The sequence below is a fragment of the Macrotis lagotis genome, chromosome 7 (assembly GCF_037893015.1).
Source record: "Macrotis lagotis isolate mMagLag1 chromosome 7, bilby.v1.9.chrom.fasta, whole genome shotgun sequence".
NCBI lineage: Eukaryota > Metazoa > Chordata > Mammalia > Peramelemorphia > Peramelidae > Macrotis > Macrotis lagotis.
The window spans coordinates 101,741,814-101,763,014 of NC_133664.1; the positions used below are offsets into that span (position 1 = coordinate 101,741,814).

Consider the following 21,201-nt stretch of genomic DNA (forward strand, 5'->3'; position numbering starts at 1 on the left):
TTATTATATTAGCTCATCCTATCCATGAGCAGTTGATCTTTTCCCAGTTATTTAAATTTGATTTTATTTGTGTGAAAAGTGTTTTATAGTTGTTTTTCATAGTTTCTGAGTCTGCTTTGGCAGGTAGACTCCCAAGTACTTTATATTGTCTGAAGTTACTTTAAATGGTGTTTCTCTTTCTAGCTCATGCTGCTGTGTATATATACATATATATATGTATATATATATATATATATATATATATACATATATATATGTATGTATGTATATGTGGCTGAGGATTTATGAGGGTTTGTTTTATATCCAGCAATTTTGTTATGGTTGCTAATTGTTTCTAGTTGTTTTGAAGATGAGGTTTTAGGATTCTCTAGGTATACCATCATGTCACCTGCAAAGAGTTAGAGTTTTGTTTCATCCTTCCCAATTCTAGTTCCTTTAATTTCTTTTTGTTCTCTCATTGCTGGGTAGGGCTGATAACAGGCATCCTTTCTTCACCCCTGATCTTCTTAGGAATGCCTCTAGTTTATCCTCAACGCTTATAATGCTTGTTGATGGTTTCATATAGATATTGCTAATCATTTTAAGGAACAATCCATTTATTCCTATGTTCTCTAATGCTTTTGGTAGGAATGGGTGCTATATTTTGTCAAAGGCCTTTTTGGTTTCTGTTGAGATAATCATATGATTTCTGTTCAATTTGTTTTTATATAGTCAATCATACTAACAGTTTTTCTAGTTAGGGAAAAAAAAACCCTGTTTTCCTAGGATAAATACAGTTTGGTCATAGTGTATTATCCTAGTGATAACTTGCTATAATCACTTTGCTAAGATTTTGTTTAAAATTTTTGAATTTAAGAAAGTGAATAAAATTCTGAAAAAGTCAGTTATGATAAGTCTCTGAAAAAGGGAGTGAAAATAGAAAGGAATAAATCTTTCCTCAGCAGTGGAAGATACCTACAAAAAAATGATCATAGAGGGGGACATAAAAACCTCCCAAACAAATGCCTAAAAGTACAAATATTAAATATGTTTTTTATATCTTTTCATACTACCTTGCATATTGGGCAGTGGAAACGGATCAAAATTATTAAAAACTATTAACAATCTAATCTAAACTAATAAGTCAGCAAAAGAACAAATCACAGAAACAACTGATAATTTCATCAAAGAGAATGACAACAATGAGACAACATACCAACATATATGAAGTGATGCCAAAACAGTACTTAGAGGAAATTTAATGTATCAAATTGCTTATATGAGAGAGACGCAGAGAAAGAGAGAGAGAGAGAGAGTGAGACAGAGGCAGAGACACAGAGGGAGAGAGAGAGACAGAGAGAGAGAGAGAGAGAGAGAGAGAGAGAGAGAGAAAGAGAGAGAGAGAGAGAGAGACCTAAACCAAGACCAATACAGAGATAGAGACAGAGATAGAGACAGGGATAAATGAATTGGAAATGGAAATAAACATCAACTGAGAAATTCTGAAACTCAAAGGAGAGATTAACTAAAAGTGACAAATCTTTGAACTGATTAATAATAACTAAAAGTAAATGGTTTTATAAAAAAACATGATAAAATAGATTAATAATTGGTTATCTTCAGTGAAGGTCTGTCTCTTTGAGGGGAAAAGGGAAAGGAGGCAGGACATTGGGGAAAGCCAGCAGGAAGCTTTTAGTGACAGTACAATCCAGGTCTCAACAGCTTAGAGCTAGATAGCAAGCCAGTACGGAGGATCCCATCCCCAGGCAAAGTCTGAACCCTGAGAGCACTGGGGTATAAGACAGGACTGGGTCAGGAACAATCCTCTATTAAGCCAGAACCTGGGCATAAAGCAGGAAAAAAACCTCTGCAAAGGCAAGGCTTGGAATGCATAGGCAACATCTTGGCCAACAACAAGCCAGGGATCAGACCTGAACCCCAGCAAAATAAAAGCTTGGATCTATATTCCATATACCCCAAGAGCAGAACCACCACAACCAACATGAACAAAATAGGTAAAAGAGTTCTCACTATAGAAAAATATTTCAAAGATAAAGATGACAACAATGCCATATCTAAAGAAGAAAGCAGTGAAAAATCATTCACAGGAGAAGAATCAAAACAGTCTATAAATTGAACTCAAATACAAAAGCTCATTGAAAAGCTTAAAAAGAATTTTAGAACAAAAGAAGAGAGGAAGAAGAAAAATGGAAAAAACAAATGAAAGGCATGCAGGAAAATTGTAACAAGTTGACCAAGGAAATAAGCTCAATTAAAAGTAAAAATAACCAATAGTGAAAGAAAACACTGAAGATAACTGAAGAAAATAAAATCCTAAAAATTAGAATTGAACAGTTAATAACTAATCAATATACAAGTCTACAAGATTCCATCAAACAAAGAAAAAAGGCTGAAAATTTGAAGAAAAGTTAAAGTACCTTCTAGGGAAAATGAATGACCTGGAAAACAGATCCAGAAGAGACAATCTATGAACATTAGACTACTAGAAAGCCTGGACCAAGAAAAGAAGCTAGAAAACATCATGCAGGAAATTATAAGGGAAAACTTCCTCAATCTACTAGAATAAAATAACAATATAACAATTGAATCCATTGCTTACTTCACCAGCACATATACTAAAATTGAAATGATACAGAGATTAGCATGGCCCCTGCGCAAGGATGACATGCAAATTCATGAAACAATTGAATCCATAGAATCCCTCTAGAAAGAGACCTCAAGACAAAAACTTCAAGTACTGTAATAGCCAAATTCCAGAACCCTCAAATAAAAGCAAGAGTATTGCAAACAGCAAAAAGAAAACAATTCAAATACAAAGGCAACACAATTAGACTAACACAGGACCTATCAGTCGCAACATTGAAAGATTGGAAGAACTGGAATAACATATTTCAGAGGACCTAAGCACCTGGCATTACAACCCAGGATGTACTACCCTGCAAAATTCAGCATATACTGTCAGGGAAAAAGATGGATATTCAATGAAGTACAGGAATTTCAGAACTTCCTGACACAAAGACCAGAACAAAACAGAGAATTCATTCGCCACATACACAACTGAAATGTTACATTAAAAAAAAGGTAATGTAAAGAGGGGTATGAAAACACAAAATTGTTTTAAACAAATGTTGGGCCCTCAAAGGAAAGATATAACAATTCTAATTCTTTAGAACTATACTTATCTAAGGAAAATTATAGGGTAGAATATAATTGAAGAGAATGAACCTAAAGGAAGGGTATGACTGGGTGTGACCTTTCAATTGAAGAGGTCCAAGATCACTATATATGAAACAAAAAGTCCTGGAAAAAAGCAGGAGTGTTAACTTCACATTAAGTGTCTCATTATACTTTGACTCACTTTAATCGAAAGGTGCTAAGCATCTTGAATAATGAAGGCAAGTACCACCATTTGTAAGGTTCTCAGGTGAGATCTCCAGAGTCTCCCAGCATTAAAATAAGCCTGGGTGGAGAGGCACAAATAGTTCAAGAAATGACATGGCTTGGGATGATACTTCGACTCATGAAGGAGATTATTGTGTACTTGAAAGATACTTGAGAAGGGAATAAGTTATAAAATTATTATAATTATAATTTGATGCAATTTGCAACAATGCTGCTTATCAAGCAGTCAAGTAAGCAATCTGTGATGATATCATGATAACAATAGGAGCATATCAATCAATCAAATAATTTGAATTGTGATTGATGATATCTGATTAATAATATTACAGTACGAAGGGAAGAGACACAAAGATTTATAATGTTAGAGGGGAAAGAAGGGAAAATGTGAATGCTGAGTAAATTATATTCAATAGATGTAGCCCAGTGACAGAATAAGATACATTCTCACTTGGGTTTAAAAATCTAACTTCATCTACAGGGAAGGGGGGCAGACAGGGAATGGGAAAGATAAGAGATGAAGGGACTGATAAAAGGGAAGGGAAGACATAAGTGAAATAAACTAAAAGTTAAATTTGTAAAGTAAAAGTCAAAGCAGAAAGGTAGTAAAATTTTGGTGAAAAGGATTAAGAGAAAAGAAAAGATATAAATATAAATGGAGAAAGATAGCATGGTGGGAAAGGCAGAATTAGCCATCTTATATAAATGTGAATGGGAGGAATTCTCCCATAAAATGGAAGCAGATAGCAGAATGGATAAAAAATGAGAATCCTACAACATGTTTTTTACAAGAAACACATTTGAAGCAGAGAGATACACACAGAGTAAAGGTAAAAGGTCAGAGCAAAATATATTATGTCTCAGTAGACATAAAAAAAAAAAACTGGGGTAGCAATCCTAATCTCAGACAAAGTAAAAGCAAAAACCAATCTCAGGGATAAGAAGGAAACCATCTTCTTAAAATGCACCAATAGTAACGAATCTATATCATTACTAAACATGTATGCACCAACCGCTATAGCATCCAGATTCCTAGAGGAAAAGCTGATAGAATTACAAGGAGAAATAAACAGCAAAACTTTAATAATAGGAGACCTCAATCTCTCTCTCTCTCTCAGAACTAGATAAATCTATCAACAAACTAAACAAGAAGTTAAGAAGGTGAATGAAATTCTACAAAACTTAGATATGATAGACCTCTGTAGAAAATTTAATGTGGACAGAAAATAATATATCTTTTTCTTGGTCATACATAGCACCTTCACCAAAATTGACCATATAGTAGGACACAAAAACCTTAAAATCAAATGCAGAAAGGTAGAAATAATAAATACACACTTCTCAGATTATGAGGCAATAAAAATTACATGTAATAAAGGGTCAGGGAAAGATGAACCACGAACTAATTGGAACTTAAATAACCTCATCTTAAATTATTGATGGATCAAACAGCAAATAATAGAAATAATCAATAATTATGTCTCAGAAAATGATAATAATGAAACATCATACCTAAATTTATGGGATTCAGCAAAGGCTGATTTGAGGGGAAACTTTATATCTCACTAAATGCCTATATGGCTAAAATAGAGAAAGGAGATGGATGAATTAGGCATGCAACTAAATGTTAGAAAAAGAACAAATTAAACATCCTCAATTACATGCCAAATTAGAAATTCTGAAAATCAAGGGAGAAATTAATAAAATGAAAGCAAGAAAATCATTGATCTCATAAATAAAACTAAGAGTTGATTTTATAAAAAAAAGCCAATAAAACAGACAAAGCTCTGGTTAATCTGATTCAAAAAGAAAGAAAACAACCCAATTACAAGTATCAAAAATGTAAATGGTGAACTAACCACCACTGAGGAGGAAATCAAAGAGATAATCCAGAGCTACTTTGCTAAACTGTATGCCAATAAATTGGACAACTTGAGTTAAATAGATGAATATTTACAATAATAAAAATTGCCCAGATTAACAGAAGAGGAAATAAATTACTTAACCCCATTTCAGCAAAATAAATTGAAGAAACCATCAATAAATTCCCTAAGAAAAAGTCTCCCGGTCCAGATGGATTTACAAGTAAATTCTACCAAATATTTAAGGAACAATTAATTCCTATTCTATATGAACTATTTCAAAAAATAGGAGAGGAAGGAGTTCTGCCAAACTCCTTTTATGACACTAACATGGTTCTGATACCTAAACCAGGAGAATCAAAACAGCCAAAGAAAATTATAGACCAATCTCCCTAATGAATATTGATACAACAATTTGAAATAAAATTTTAGCAATGAGACTACAGGAAGTTATTAACAGGATAATACACCATGATCAGGTTGTATTTATAAGGGGATGGTTCAGCATTATGAAAACACTCAACATAATTAAACATATCAATAGTAAAACCAACAGAAATCATATGATTATCTCAATAGTTGCTGAAAAAGCCTTTGATAAAATATATCATCCATTCCTATTGAAATCACTGGAAAGTTTAAGGACAAATAGAGTTTTCCTTAAAATAGTATCTATCTAAAACCATCAACAAATATTATATTTAATGGGAACAAACTCAGCATTTCCAATAAAATCAAGGGTGAAACAAGGATGCCCATTATCACCATTCCTATTCAACAACATAGTATTGAAAATGCTAGCTGTAACAATAAGAGAAGAAAAAGAAATTGAAGGAATCATAACTGGCAGTGAGGAAGCAAAACTTTCACTCTTTGCAGATGATATAATATGATGATATACGTAGAGAACCTGAGAAAATGATCCAAAAATTTCCTTGAAACAATTCACAAATTCAGCAAAGTAGTAAGATATAAAATAAACACATATAAGTCATCAACATTTCTATATATGAACAACAAAGCCCAAGAACAGGAGATAGAAAGAGGAATATTTAAAATAACTGACAGCATTTCTTTCCGTCTACTCTTAGTAGATAATGTTAAATACTTGGGAATCTTCCTTTCAAGACAAACCTAAAACTATATGAACACAAGTATAAAACTCTACTCACTGAAATAAAGTCAGATCTAAATAATTAGAAAAATGTCAAATGCTCATGGTTCGGTTGATCTAATATAATAAAAATGGCAATGATACCCAAATTAAATTACTTATTCAGTACAATACCAATGAAACTACTAAATTTCTACCTTACTGAGCTAAAAAAATAATAACAAAATTTGTCTGGAACAACAAAAGGGCAAGAATAGCAAGGGAACTGATGAAAAAAATGTAAATGTAGCTCTACCAGATCTAAAACTATACTTTAAAGCTAGAGTCATCAAAACTGCCTGGTACTGGTTGAGAAGTAGAGTAATGAAGATATCTAGGTGGTACAGTAGATAGAGCACTGGCCCTAGAGTCAGGAGGACATGAGTTCAAATGCTGCCTCAGATGCAATAATTACCTATCTGTGTGACCTTGGGCAATTCACTTAACCCCCAATGCCTTAAAATTAAAATAAAATTAAAAAAAGAAATGGATCAGTAAATTGGAATATGTTCAAAAGTAATTGCAATAAATGATTATAGCAATCTAGTATTTGTCAAACCCAAAGGCATCAGTCTCTGAGATAAGAAATCACTATTTGACAAAAATTGTTAGGAAAACTGGTAAATAGTATTGCAAAAACTAGGCATATATCCACATCTCAACCCCTATTCCAAAATAAAGTTAAAATAGGTACAGGATTTAAGCATAAAGAGTGATACCATAGATAAATTAATAGACCAAAAAATACTAGTTAAAGGGTTGAACACAGTTGAAAAGATCCTACTTCAAGGATATGGGTTTGATTGGGTCTTATCCTTCATTACTGAAGAAGACCAAAATGACCATTTTGAGATAAATTACTATGTGACCTGGGGTTGAACAGACCAATATGAGCTCTCAATGCTCTACCATAGACCAGGAACAAATTATCAAGTAGAATGACTGGAGTATTTACGCTAAACTTATATATCTCACTTTTCCTTTGAGGTACTTTAATTCTGCCCTGGTCTTGAAGCTCAGCATTTTCTCTGATGAGGGTACCCAATTCCAGGTAGTCCTGACCCAGTGTCCCCCATGCCTTACAATCAATACTAAAGTTCTTGGAAGAATCCTTCTGGGTCTCCCAGTACTGAAAAGTACTTAGAGGTTCTATACATAATTAAATCAGAAGTGACTTTATTTTGCTAGATACTTAGAGGTGTATAGTATAATAGGAGCAGAGGATTGAAGCACACTTAGAAAGGTTGAACATAAAGCAATTAGGATGCACCCTATATCAAAATAAAGTCAAAATGGGTACAGGATTTAGACATAAACATAGATAAATTAATAGACCAAGATATACTCTATCTATCAGATCTATAGAAAGGGGATGCATTTATGACCAAACAAGTATTAGAGAAAATTATAAATTGTAAAATGTATGATTTTTTACTATATTAAATTGAAAAGTTTTTACACTAATAAAATCAATGCTGCCGAAATTGGATGGAAAGTAGAAATTTGTGAAATAATTTTCACAATTAGGAATTCTGAAAAAGGTCTCATTTATAAAATATATAGAGAACTGCATCAAATTTATAAAGCCACAAGTCAGTCCCCAATTGATAAATGGCCAAAGGATATGAACAGTTTTCAAATGAATAAGGTAAAGCTATACATAATCATAGGTAAAATGCTCTAAATCACTATTGATTAGAGAAATGCAAATTAAAACAACAATGAGGTATCATCTCACACCTATTATATTAGCCAAGATAAGAAAAAGGGAAGATGATCAATGTTGAAGAGGTTGTGGGAGGACTGGGACATTAAAGTGTTGTTGGTGGAGTTGTGAATGGATCCAACCTTTATGGAGAGTAATCTGGAACTATGTACAAAGAGCAATAGAAATGTTCATACCCTTTGACCCAGCAATTCCAATAGTAGGACTATATCCAGAAGAAATTGTAAAAAATGGGACAAGTCTTACATGTTCCAAAATATTCATAGCACCTCTTTTTTCTTGTGGCAAAGAATTGGAAATTGAGGGGATGCCCATCAATTGGGGAATGGCTAAACAAGTTATGGTACATGAATATTATGGAATATTATTGCTTTCTAAGAAATCACAAATGAACTCTACAGTAGCATGGAATGACTTGTGGGATCTGATGATGAGCACAGGGAGTAGAGTCAAGAGAACAATGTACACATTAACAACATTATGAGATGAACAACCTTGTTAGAAGCAACTCCACTCAATAGTCCACAGAGCTAAGACAATTGTATTAGACTGGTTATGGACTATATTAATCTCAACCAGAGGAACAAAACAAAACACATCACAGGGGAAAAAACACCCCTACTGAATCTGATGAACACTTTACAAAAATTATCTCTTAAGAATCTCTTTCCCTTAGTCCTAATTCCTCATGCCCAAAATAACTAATTTGTAAATATGTATGTAAAATGCTATCCTGACTGTTCCATACTGAGGGGAGGAGGAGGGGGAAGGAAGAGTGGAGGGAAATTTTGTAACTTGGAAATATGCATGTACAACTGGATGAAAATTTAACAAATTAATTAAAATAATAAAATAAATAATTGGTTAACTTGACTTAAAAGGGAAAGATAAAAACCAAATTACCAGTATCAAAAATGAATGTTGTGAATTGATCACCAATGATGAGGAAATTAAATCAATTATTTGGAGCTATTTTGGCCAATTACATGACAATAAATTTGACAATCTAAATGAAATGGGTGAATATATACAGAAATAGAAATTGCCCAGATTAACAGGAGGAAATAGAATACTTAAATAGCCTGGTTTTAGAATAATAAATTGAAGAAGCATCAATCTTTCCCAAGAAAATATCCCCCAGGGTCAGGTGGAGTCACAAGCAAATTCTACCAAATATTTAAAGGGCAATTAATTCTAATAGTATATAAATTATTTTGAAAAAAATGGTTGAAGAAAGAATCCCATGAAATTCCCTTAATGATGGAAATGTGATACTGATACCTAAACCAGGGAGAACAAAAAGAGAAAGAAAATTACAGACCAATTTTCATAATGAATATTTATGCAAAAAATTTAAATAAAATAGAAAGGAGATGACATAAAGCATATTAGAAGGATCATACAGTATGATCAGGTGGGAATTAACATGTGAATGAATGGATAGTTTAATATTAGGAAAACTATCACTATAAATGGCCATATAAATAACAAAACCAACAGAAATCATATGATGATCTCAATAGATGCAGAAAAAAAGTCTTTGAGAAGAAGCCCTCCCTATAAGATAAGTGGTAAAGTAAGGATGCCCATTGCTAGCACTATTATTCAATATTGTACTGTAAATACTGCTATGATGATATAAGAAGAAATAAATGAATTAATTAAAATATGCAGGGAGGAAACAAAACTATCACTTGTTGCAGATGATGTGATGTCATATTTAGACAATCTAAGAGAATCAAATAAAAAACTATTTGAAATATTTAACAACTTTAACAATGTAGAAGAATTCAAAATAAATCTTCTTATGCCAACTTCAATTCTATTACCAGTAAATTTCAGTTGCACAGATGGAGAAAATCCTTTTAAAATATCTATAGATAATATAAAATACTTCACAGTTTGCCTGCCAAGACAAGCCTATGATCTATATGAACACAATTACAAAGCACTTTTCAAGCAAATAAAGCCATATCAAAGCAATTGGAAAAATATTAATTTTTATGGGTAGGCCAAGCCTATATAATAAAGTGACAATTTTATATAAGAAAGTGACAATTCTATCTAAATTAAGCTATTTATTCAATGTTATTCCAATTCAACTGCCAAAAATTGTTGTACAGAAGTAGAAAAAATAATAACCAAATTCATTTAGAAGAAAAGCATCTAGAATATCAAGGGATCAATGTAAAAGAAATGTGAAGGAAGGTTATATAGATGTCTCAGACCATAAAGTGTATTATAATGTGGCATTTGTCAAAACAGGTACTGATTAATAGAGTGGTTCATTTGAGTCTAGAGCAAACACTTTGTTTTAGATAGGGAATAAGTGATATTGGTATGGTCATCTGAAGATGACATTGTCCTGTTCAGTCAGAGTTTTGGAAGTGATATACAGGATGAAATGATTCCCTCAACTCTTATCTTTGGTTTTCATCCCTTCTTAGTGAAATGATAAACTGATGACTTACTTGAATCTCCTTTTGATAGAGTTCAGGGCCAAGAATGGAATTCAGACAGTCAGACATTTCTTTTAGTAATATAAAGCAAGCTTTTAGCATTAAAAAGCATAAAATTTCTTAAATGAAAAAAATTTTCCTTATCATGAGAGTTCTAACTCCATAAGGTTTTTATTTATTTAGGTCAAAAATATAAAATACCACAAACCGAGAAATGAACCAGCTTAAATTCTCACAATGACAGTTAACTCATTCTCACAGATAAATAACTTCTTCACCTGTGCAATATTTTGCTTAGTAAGCTGTTGCCTAGATATGATAAGCCTATTCTTGGAGTCCTGAAATATTCAAAAACCAGATAAATCTATCATTATTGTAGAGGGAAACTGAACAGCATTGATGCTGCTGCCATTCCAATAGCTTGTAACTGCCATAATCTATGAACCATGATGTTCTCAGGTTCAATATATTCTATCGCTATCATTCTTGGCCTATACTCTAAAATGTCTCCTTTCCTTGTCATTCCTGACCTCAAAGGGTGAACTTGTTTGCCCAACTTGCACAAATTTTAACTTAGGTCATTCAGGATATGTTTATCCTCAAAGGCAGATTTTTCTTCCTTCAGTTAACAAAAAAGAAACAAATGGTTTTCTTTCCTATATTTCAAAGTATTTGTCACATCAACTAGCAACTGCCTTCACAGCATGTTGTTTTTTGCTGATAACTTATTAATTAATCATTTCCTTAAACACAAGGTCATCTGATGGACTCTCAGTTCCCCAGACAAGTTTCTTTCCAAGATTTTAGAAGGTGGTAAACCGTGAAGCAGGCCATCATAAAATAATTTTACCTTTTAGAGCTAAAGACTTCACAACAGCCATCATTAGCTGACATAACTATACCAGATGTTCTCAAAAGATGTTAGCACACAGAGGAATTCACACATTTGTAACAGGATGAAGGGAAATAATTGACAGGCCATCATCATTACCCTGTGTCTGACCATCCAGATCTTTGGCCCTGGATGGGTCTTGTGTGGGCTAGTGCAAAATTAAAACCTTACACACTTTGGGGGCCCTAGGCCCTGCAAGTGCCCTATTTTTGAACATTAATTAAATAGTGGTGAGGCAGAAATAGAGATGGCCAGCTGTCTCTGTCTTTTGTAGCAAGTATTGAGGGGATGGGGAGTGAAATCTCATTTCAGATTGCTGTGACATGTTGAGGTCCTTTTAGTCATAGATCAAGAGACTTGTGAGACTTCTGATTTGGGAAAGGAAGCATATAGATCAAGGAAAATCTCAGAGGCAAGTAGAATGTAACAAATGATCTCCAAGTATTTGAGTTACCAAGATGTTAATACAAAAGACATTGGCTTAATAGGTCAATCCTCCCTCTCTTTTCATTATGAAACATCCTCAACTCTCACATTTAAAAAAATAGATCACATATCATAGATTAGAGATGGAAGGGACCTTAGATATCCAAATCTCTCATTTTATAGCATTAAAAAATTGAGGCACAGAAAACCAAAGTAACTTGCCCCAAATCACACAGGAATATTGAGAAGAGCCAGTCACTTAGTAGAATTTCTATTTCTTACCTACAATGACATTTTCCCCAAATAAGGATTTACTCAATCCATCAACCAATTTTTCAAAATTCTACTAGGTGCTAGACACTATGATCTGTGCTAAGAATAAAACAACAAACAAACAAGGCAAAAGACCCTGCCCCTGAGGATCTTAAAATCTGAAGGAAAGAAATTAATTTTATTTTTAATTTTATTGTATTGTGTTTAGATTTTCAATATTTTTTTCATTGAAGGATAAACTGATTGGTAATCTATTGTCATCTTTCCTACCATATCCTATAGCAAACTTTAAAGTATTTGTTTTGAAAAAGTAATGTGTTTCAGGGTGCCTAGGTGGTGCAGTGAATAGAGCACTGACCCTGAAGACTGGAGTACTTGAGTTCAAATCCAACTCAAACACTTTATAATTACCTAGCTATGTGACCTTTGGGCAAGCCACTTAACCCCATTGCCTTGCAAAAATCTAAAAAAAAGTAATCTGTTTTAATTGTTTTCAATAAAACTTTTCAATAACCTTTTCAGTTACTGCAACTACTAAAGACCTTGTGTTTTCGTTTTTAATCCCTACCTTTCTGGCTATAGGTTGAAATAAAGTACAGTCTCATAAGAACTGTACTGTTTATAGTTCATAGAAATGTTGTTCATAAAAATATTTATTCTCTGTTTATTTTTTTGAATTTGTTCCTTGAGTTACTGTCTTCTTCAGATGAAGTCTTTCCAGGAGGGTTCTTGTCCCACAGACTAGATCTTTTACAACACAAAAATAAAACCACTCTCAAACTAGCTATTACCCTCAAGCTTAACCTGCTTTTTTCTTCTATTTTTTTCTTTTTCAGTTTTATTTTCTTGTCACAAAGGTCTTTGTCTCTATGTAGAAAGTCTATCTGGCTCCTAGTCTTACTCTTAATCAGGGTTTGCTCTCAATATCACTTCACAGGATTGCTGCCCTAGAAGCACCACAGAGCCTTGTAGGCTTGCCTCCCGGTATTAACTCATTGTGCTTTGTGTCTAATGTTTAAATGAATCTAAACAAACTCAAATGCTAATCCCAAGGACTGATGTCATTATTTTTTTTCTCTCTAAATATATTCTTAACATTTTCATGTGCCTGACAAGATCTTTTAGATTTTGAGCTTTCCTTATATTTTGAATTACAATTATATCAATCATATAAGTAAAATAAATTAAAAATTTTAAATAGAACAGGAATATGATCATCCATATGTTTAAATATTATAAATATTTGGAAAGTTATTGTATAATAATCTGTTAAAATGTGTTTTTCAGGGGCGGCTAGGTGGCGTAGTAGATAAAGCACTGGCCTTGGAGTCAGGAGTACCTGGGTTCAAATCCGGTCTCAGACACTTAATAATTCCCTAGCTGTGTGGCCTTGGGCAAGCCACTTAACCCTATTTGCCTTGCAAAAAAACCCTTAAAATGTGTTTTTCAAATATAAATTGAAAAATAAAAGGACACAGTCTCTTTTAAAGCAACTTGTACCAGGAGATGGGTTTTAAAATTGCAAATAATAGTAGGAAAAAACTGTTCATTTAAAGCTTCCTGATGGAAATGGAAACTAAAGCAAATTAGTAAAGTTTAGCTGCCTAGGAAATTTCAGATTTGAAGATGACATTTAATTACAAAGTTATAGGGGAAACCTATTGTCATGCTTTCTACCATTTTCTTTTTTCTTCATGATTTTTTTTGAATGATGCAGGTATTTTCAGTTCAGAAAAATGTAGTTCATTGACCTGCCTATCAAGATAAACATATTCCTCACTTGACATTGGGGCTGTCATAGTACACAGCCAAGCAGAAGCAAGAAGAAAGCCAAAGTCCCACTGGCATTGTAATCATAGATAGGAGACTGAAGAGAGAGGGAGGCATTACTAAAGCCCAGCTACAGAAATGCTGCAGGGCAGGTGAGAGGGAAGGGGAAGGAGAAAGAGCTGTAGGCCTTTGTCGACTAAGCAGTCTTATAAGGCTGACAAAATAGTGAGGAAAAGAGATGCCACAAGCAGAGTTCGTTTTAATCCCAGTTGTAAAATCACATCTCCCCAAGTTACTAATTATAGGATAGACCATAAAGGAGTCAACCTAGGAAGGATTCCAGACCATAAACATAGGTGATCTGTTGGGAGCCCTCAGGAAGTGACAGGAGTTTGCCAAAATTCCTTTAGGCAGAGAGAAGTAGAGAAAAAAATGACTGTAGATTCAAGACATTTTTGGTGGTTGCCACTATTCTCACCTTAGGTTATTAACCCAGAGAAGATACCATTCTCTCCTGAAGTCATTTTAAAATGACCTCACTAACTATGACAACATTATATTTATCACTCAGGAAAATAATCCCCTATTTCAAAGTAATTATATCAATAAGCATTTATTAAATGCATACTATTAGCCAAGAACTCTGCTAAATTGTGGAAGATACAAAAATGGACAAAATATTCCCTTCAGTCAAACATGCTCATATTTTAATAGCGAAATCATATGTGTGTGTGTGTGCGTATACACAAAAATATATGTAGAATAAATTGGAGACAACTCAGGAGAAAGGAACTAGCATTGTTAATAACAAATGCAATATTCCCTTCTCTTTCCATAGGTCATCTTTACAGTAGCTTAAAGAGAAGCCCTAAATAGACCAAGGAATGTTATTACATTCCTGCTCTTAAGGCACTTTGCTCTCAACTCTCAGAATTCTCTCCTTGGAATGGAAATATGAGTTCTGGTCACCCTATAAACAAATATTAATTTAGATTAATCCCAGCTATGGAATTTGAAATGTGACATTCCTCCACACATTAAGGGTTGGCACAAGTTGGATCACGAAAGAGAAAACAGAATGAAGTGGGTTTTCTTACTCAAACTGCCAGATGTAAATGGACTTCATAACCAGTCCTCTCTCTTCATATGTAGGCCTTGTTCCTCACAAACTCACTCCACCATCTCTTTTCTCTGTACTGTAATAAAGTCTTTCTATAAGTTTTCTCTCTGGACACTCATGTATTCAGATACATGGTGGTGCCACTGTTTTTTGACCATCAATTGAAGATACTTTTTCTTCCATATATTAGTTTGATCTGTTTCAGAACTGGACAGCTTGAAGTCTTTGGTGGCAGTGATAGAAATCTAGAAAATTAAGTCACTTATTAGCAAAATACTTCAGATTAAAACCTAATTAAATGAAGCATAGAAAGTTTGAATCTGGAAAATTTTTATTATGACTTTTTTGTGCACTTGAACAAAGGATTTGGTATAGGTAAAATTGGATTCAAAATCCTGGCTGTTAAAATTATTACCTGGATGAAACTAAACAAGTCTCAGTGTCTCAGTCGGCTTCAGCTTTTGTTTTCAATTGAAAAATTAGGGAGTTAGATTATATTATCTATGAAGTCTCTTCCAGATTTTAATCTATAAGCCTCTATAAAAAGATTTTTTTTTTGGAAATAGAAAGATGCAAATATACTGTTTGCTTCTATTTCAGAATAGGGCTATGAAGAACATTGAACTTTTTTTTAAATCATTTAGGAGAAAGAGACTTTAGAGATTATCTAAAATGTGGACAGTCAGAAGATAAAATGGATAGAATTCCTTGAGTCAAGAAGACTCATCTACATGAGTTCAAATCTTGCCTCAGACACTTAATAGATGTGCAACCCTCAACAAGTTCTATTTGCCTCAGTTTCCTGATCTACAAAATGATCTGGAGAAGAAAATGGAAATTACTTTAAATCTTTTGCCAAGGGAAGGCTAAATAAGGTCAAGAAGAGCTGAAAGTGACTGATACAACCAAACAATTCTTAAACACAGAATTTGAAGTTTTCTATTTGATGGTCAGTTGATAATTGTTTTAGTCTAAATCCCAAGGCATGTACACATCAGGCTAATATGAAGAAGTAATAAAAATATAATTGCTTTTAGTCTTCATCATATTTCTATTTTGTTCTATCCTTCCTATGCTTTTAAGGTAAACAATGAGATGTAATGCTCTGAGATCAAAAACAAAAACTAAAGTAGTATATATTCTATTAGCCTTAATTAAACTGTAATATGAACTTTTAATTGTATAATAATGTTTTTCTGACTATTGGCATCTTATTTTACAAATATATATATACATATGTGTTTGAATATATGCACATATATATGCATGTTTATGTATTTTATAAATATTATATGTATGTATATGTATGTGTTTGCTATCTCTCATTCTGCCTTCATTAATACTGTTAAATTCAGTACAAAGGATTGTCAGTGTGTTCCCTTTATCAGGAGAAAATCTATGGCAACTTTCCTTAAAGAATAGGTAACTCATGCAGAAAGATGTGAAAATGTAAAAAAGAGGCATTGCTTCAAGTTATTTTGCCTAACATTATTTGACACAAAAATTCTTTTTCATTGTCATTCCAAAACTAACATTGCAAGTAAATAATCAAGGATGTACTATATATCCATATCTATGTCTATGTCTATATCTATCATTATACAAATATATAGCTGTCTGTATAAACACACATATCTGTATCTATACATATATACATATATACATATATATTTGTGTGTCAATGTATGTGTGTATGTATAATGTACATAATTACACATATGTATATATGTGCATGTGTTTATTTTTTCCAATGTTGTATCAGGGAAGTAAGACAAGGTCATAAGGAAGGAGTGAACTCCTCCTGATGTAGCCCAATTCTACAGTGTTTTTTTCTAATTGATAAGAATGTCTCCAAATTTTCAAGACACTAACAAAATAAAGTCTACAATGTAATAGTTTATTTTTATTTTAATTCCATTATAAAGATTTTCTAGTTATTTAATAAAACTTAAAATTCAAGGTTATTGAATAAAAATATAGCACAATTCATTCTAATAGTGAGTTGAGTTTAGTTTCTTCTGCATCACCATCATCATCTTCATTATCAGAATCAGCATGACCACCAATGCCATCAGCATCAGCATCAGCATCATCACAAACATCTTCCTCCTCCCTCCTCCTCCTCCTCCTCTAAGCCTGTAGAAAAGTGGCATAATACAAAGTTCATTGAAGAGGAAATCATCAAAAAAGAGTCTCATAACTCTTAAGAATTGTAACTCTATCAGAGAGAATAAACTTAGCCAGAAATTATGGACACTCATAAATTATCCATGAGATTGCTACCAAATGGGATGTGACTGGTTATATCCCTACTTGGGAGAAAGACTCTATAACTCTCAAGAAATGTAATTCTATTAGAGAAAGAATATACTTAGCCAGATGTGATGGATACTCAGGATTTTCCATGACTCAGATAGAATGATTTAAAAACACTTCCTCCTTGAAAAGGGGGACAGGAAGTAGACAGGAGGAGGGAGGGGATTGAATGGGGTTAAATCTCATTACATTAAGAGAAGGGAAGGAAGGAGGAGATGAGAAACACCTGAATCTTCCTTTCATCAGACTTGGCTTAAAGTTAATTTACATACACACACTCAGTTAAATTATAGAACATCTTACCTTTCAAGTATTAAAAGGGGAAAGGGGGAGGGGGGTTGGAGACAGGGAGAAGGAGAAAAAGGGGAACTAACAGAAACAAGGGAAGGGAAAAGGAAAAAAAAGGAAAGGGGAAAGAAAGGGGAGGGGGTGGATATAGGAGGGCAAACACACTGAAGGGAGTGGTATTCAGAAACAAAATACTGAGGAATAGAGATAACATGGAGGGCAACAAAGAGTTAGTAATTATAACTTTGAAAGTGAATGGGATGAACTCTCCATTAAAACATAAGCAAATAGAGGGTGGAGCCAAGATGGCAATAAGACAGGATCTTCTCTTAGGTGCTTTCTCATAACACTTCAACACTAAGGACTCTAACTAAATTTTTGAGAGACAGAACCCACAGAGGGACCCAGTGAGTCAGTTCTCCTACTCAAGGTAACCTGGAAAAAAGCAGAAAGGCTCTGCTCCCAGGGTTTGGAGGGGTGTCCGGTCAGAGGGGTGGCCCTGGAGAGCAAAACAACGTCAGCCTCCCAGGGCACTGGGAGCTGCAGCTCACAGAGGGAGCACATGAAGCACAGCCCTCAGGGGACACAGCAAGCAGCTTGGCCAAGGCATACACATCCAGGAAACAGAAGCAGGCAGAGCCATAAGCAGGAGCCCCCAGGGCATGAGCCCATTAAACCTAAGGAGGGGAGTGAAGAGAAAGACTGCTGAGCTCTGCCCCAGAACAGGACTCTTGGGTTCTGATCACACTCAGATCCTGATCACAGTCTTGGCCCCACCATAGAACAGCAGCCCCCCCACTTCAGCCCCGTGGCAGAGGGGGGTGCATATGGTCATTCACAGACCAGGAGGGAGGACAGAGGTTCACACACTGAGACCCTTGTGGGAGTGTCCCAAAAGCTCAGGAAGCACCAAAACCAGGCTAAGGCTGGGAAAATGAGCAAGCAGAGGAAACAAGAGGAATACCATTAAGAAATATTTTGCCTGTGAGCCCAAGAAGGATCAAAACACTCAGTCTGAAGATGAGGAAGCACAAGCTCCTGCATCTAAAGACTCCAAGAAAAACATAAATTGGGAGCCAGCTATGACAGAGCTCAAAAAAGACTTTGAAAATCAAATGAAGGACTTAGAAGAAAAACTGGGAAAAGAAATGAGATAGAGGAAAAACATGAAAATGAAGTCAGCAGCTTAGACAAGGAAATCCAAAAAAATTCTGAAGAATATAGCATGCTAAAAACCAGCTTAGGTCAAATGGATAAAACAGTTCAAAAAGTTATTGAGGAAGAGAATACTTTAAAAAGCAGAATTGTCCAGATGAAAAAAAAGAGATAAGAAAGCTCTCTGAGGAAAACAAATCCTTCAGATGAAGAATAGAACTCAGGGAGATTGATGAATTTATGAGAAATCAGGACTCAATACTTCAAAACCAAAAGACTGAAAAATTAGAAGAAAATGTGGAACATCTCATTGAAAAAACAACTGATATGGAAAACAGATTAAGGGAAGATAATTTAAAAATTATTGGAATACCTGAAAGTTATGATCAAGAAAAGAGCTTTAATATCATTTTCAAAGAATTACTACAGAAAAACTGCCCTGATATCTGAGAAGTAGAGGGCAAAAATAGAAATGGAGAGAATCCACCAATCCCCCCAAGAAAGAGATCCCCAAAAACCAACCCCTAGGAATATTATAGCCAAGTTCCAGAACTCCTAAGTCAAAGAGAAAATATTACAAGCAGCCAGAAGGACACAATTCAAATACTGTGGAACTGCAATCAGGATGTCACAGGACTTAGCAGCAACTACATTAAAAGCTCGTAGAGTACCGGGGTTTTATTTACAACGCCGGCTTCTTTATGCTAGTCCGTCCTCTTACTCACCAGTCCAACGCATGATGAGTCTTCGGGGTACCTCCGGCCCCCACTCTTTGATGGGGGAAGAACCAGACAGAGCGTCTGAGGTGGATAATGAGTCTTTATTCTTCTGTGATCACATCCCGCTCCCTCCCCACCTCTCAGCAGACACTTTTTATCCCTTCTGTCCTCCCTCCCACGAACTCTTAAACAATGAGGGGCCGAGTTCTGTAACATTCCCTTATAAGGGGATTATGTTTCCCCCGCTAAGCGACCGCCAAGCCTCTTCCCCCCGCCCCCAACATCTCCCCCTTTCTGTTTTACAAGGTTATCACTTGGTGTGACCTTAAGCGGTGCTGAGGTTAGCCTTAAGCGGTGTCATTTCTACTGGCCTCTGATAGCCGGGGGCGAGGAACCCTGTCTTAGGTCATCTCCTTCAACCCAGGACCTTGCCCGTCCTAGGCGCCCGACACCCTCAGGGCCTGTCTTAGGTGGCTGGGTTAGTAGAGGTTGCCCGTCTTGGGGTTTACCTCGTCTTACCCCTAGGTGTCACATGTCATGCATGGCAGCTAGCCAGACTTGGGGATCCTCCCCCGTCTCCATGGCCATGAAGGCTTTCTGAGTAAGAAGCATATAGCCCCTCTGTCGCCTAGCTAGGCGGCAGAAACAGACAACAAGTAGGGTGATTCCCAAAATCAGCGTCCTTGTTCACCCTCAAGGGGGTACCCTCCCGCCATCTGGCAATCCCTCCATGGTATGGGATCCTCGATGTCTTCCCCTGTGGCCACACATGAGGGGCCCCACCGAGGAATCGTGAAGTCCCGTTGAGTTTGATTCACCAGGGGTCGCCAACCCAGAAGGCCTCGGAGCTGGGTCCCCTCTTTTTTTTTTTGTCCCTGCTGGGCTGACAGTCGTCTGCGGGAAAAGGCCGACGCAGGGGTCAGTCGGGGCAGTGCTATAGTTAAAATCGTTCTGCCCTGTGGAGTTGAAGTTCCAGGACCGATTTTCTTCCCCGATGTCGAAACATAGGGAGTTGTTCAGGTCCCAGCAGAAGGAGTTCTGGACTGGTGCTTCAGCGGGGTCCATATATGCAGAAGGGAGCCCCATCGATGTATTGGTCACTAGCAGCCGAGGGTAGATCGGGGAGTTCCGTGCTACCGGAAGGGGAGAGGGAATAACTCGGAGTATTCCCCATGTCGGATTTCCTTCAGATGGAGCACCTCCAAGGATCCCTACGACGATCAGAAGGCCTGAAAAAGGAAGAAATTCCTCTCACCCCGTAGGGTTGGGCATTAATCAAGGTCTCTTATCTTGTAAACAGGGAGCCATCTTTCTGGCTCTTCTATCTTATCCTCGGGATGAAATGACAGGTGGCCCTGTCTTCTGTTCTTTACCGTTACAGGGCCATGCCAACCTCCCTCTTCATCTCTCCACATGACTTTAGAGCCTGGTAGGGCCTTGGTGGGAGAGGGCAGGAGCGTTGGTTCTTTCTTAGCATGTCCTTTTGGGGAGAAAAATCTCTGGGCGGCTGTAGTGCCGTCATCCCTGACTTGTAGGAAATTCATGGTAAATAGTACCTGAGACAGGTCTGAATGGGTCAGTGACCTGCCAACTCCCCCTTTCTGTTTAAAGAGCGTAGTTTTGAGTGTGCGATTTGCTCTTTC

General features: G+C 35.6%; 1 non-coding gene across 1 annotated transcript; it reads left to right on the forward strand.

Moving 5' to 3' along the window:
• The first annotated feature begins 2,591 nt into the window (after nucleotides 1-2,591).
• LOC141494642 (U6 spliceosomal RNA) lies at nucleotides 2,592-2,695 on the forward strand. Its single transcript, XR_012470532.1, has one exon. It is a non-coding gene; the product is annotated as a U6 spliceosomal RNA (small nuclear RNA).
• The last annotated feature ends 18,506 nt before the right edge of the window (nucleotides 2,696-21,201 follow it).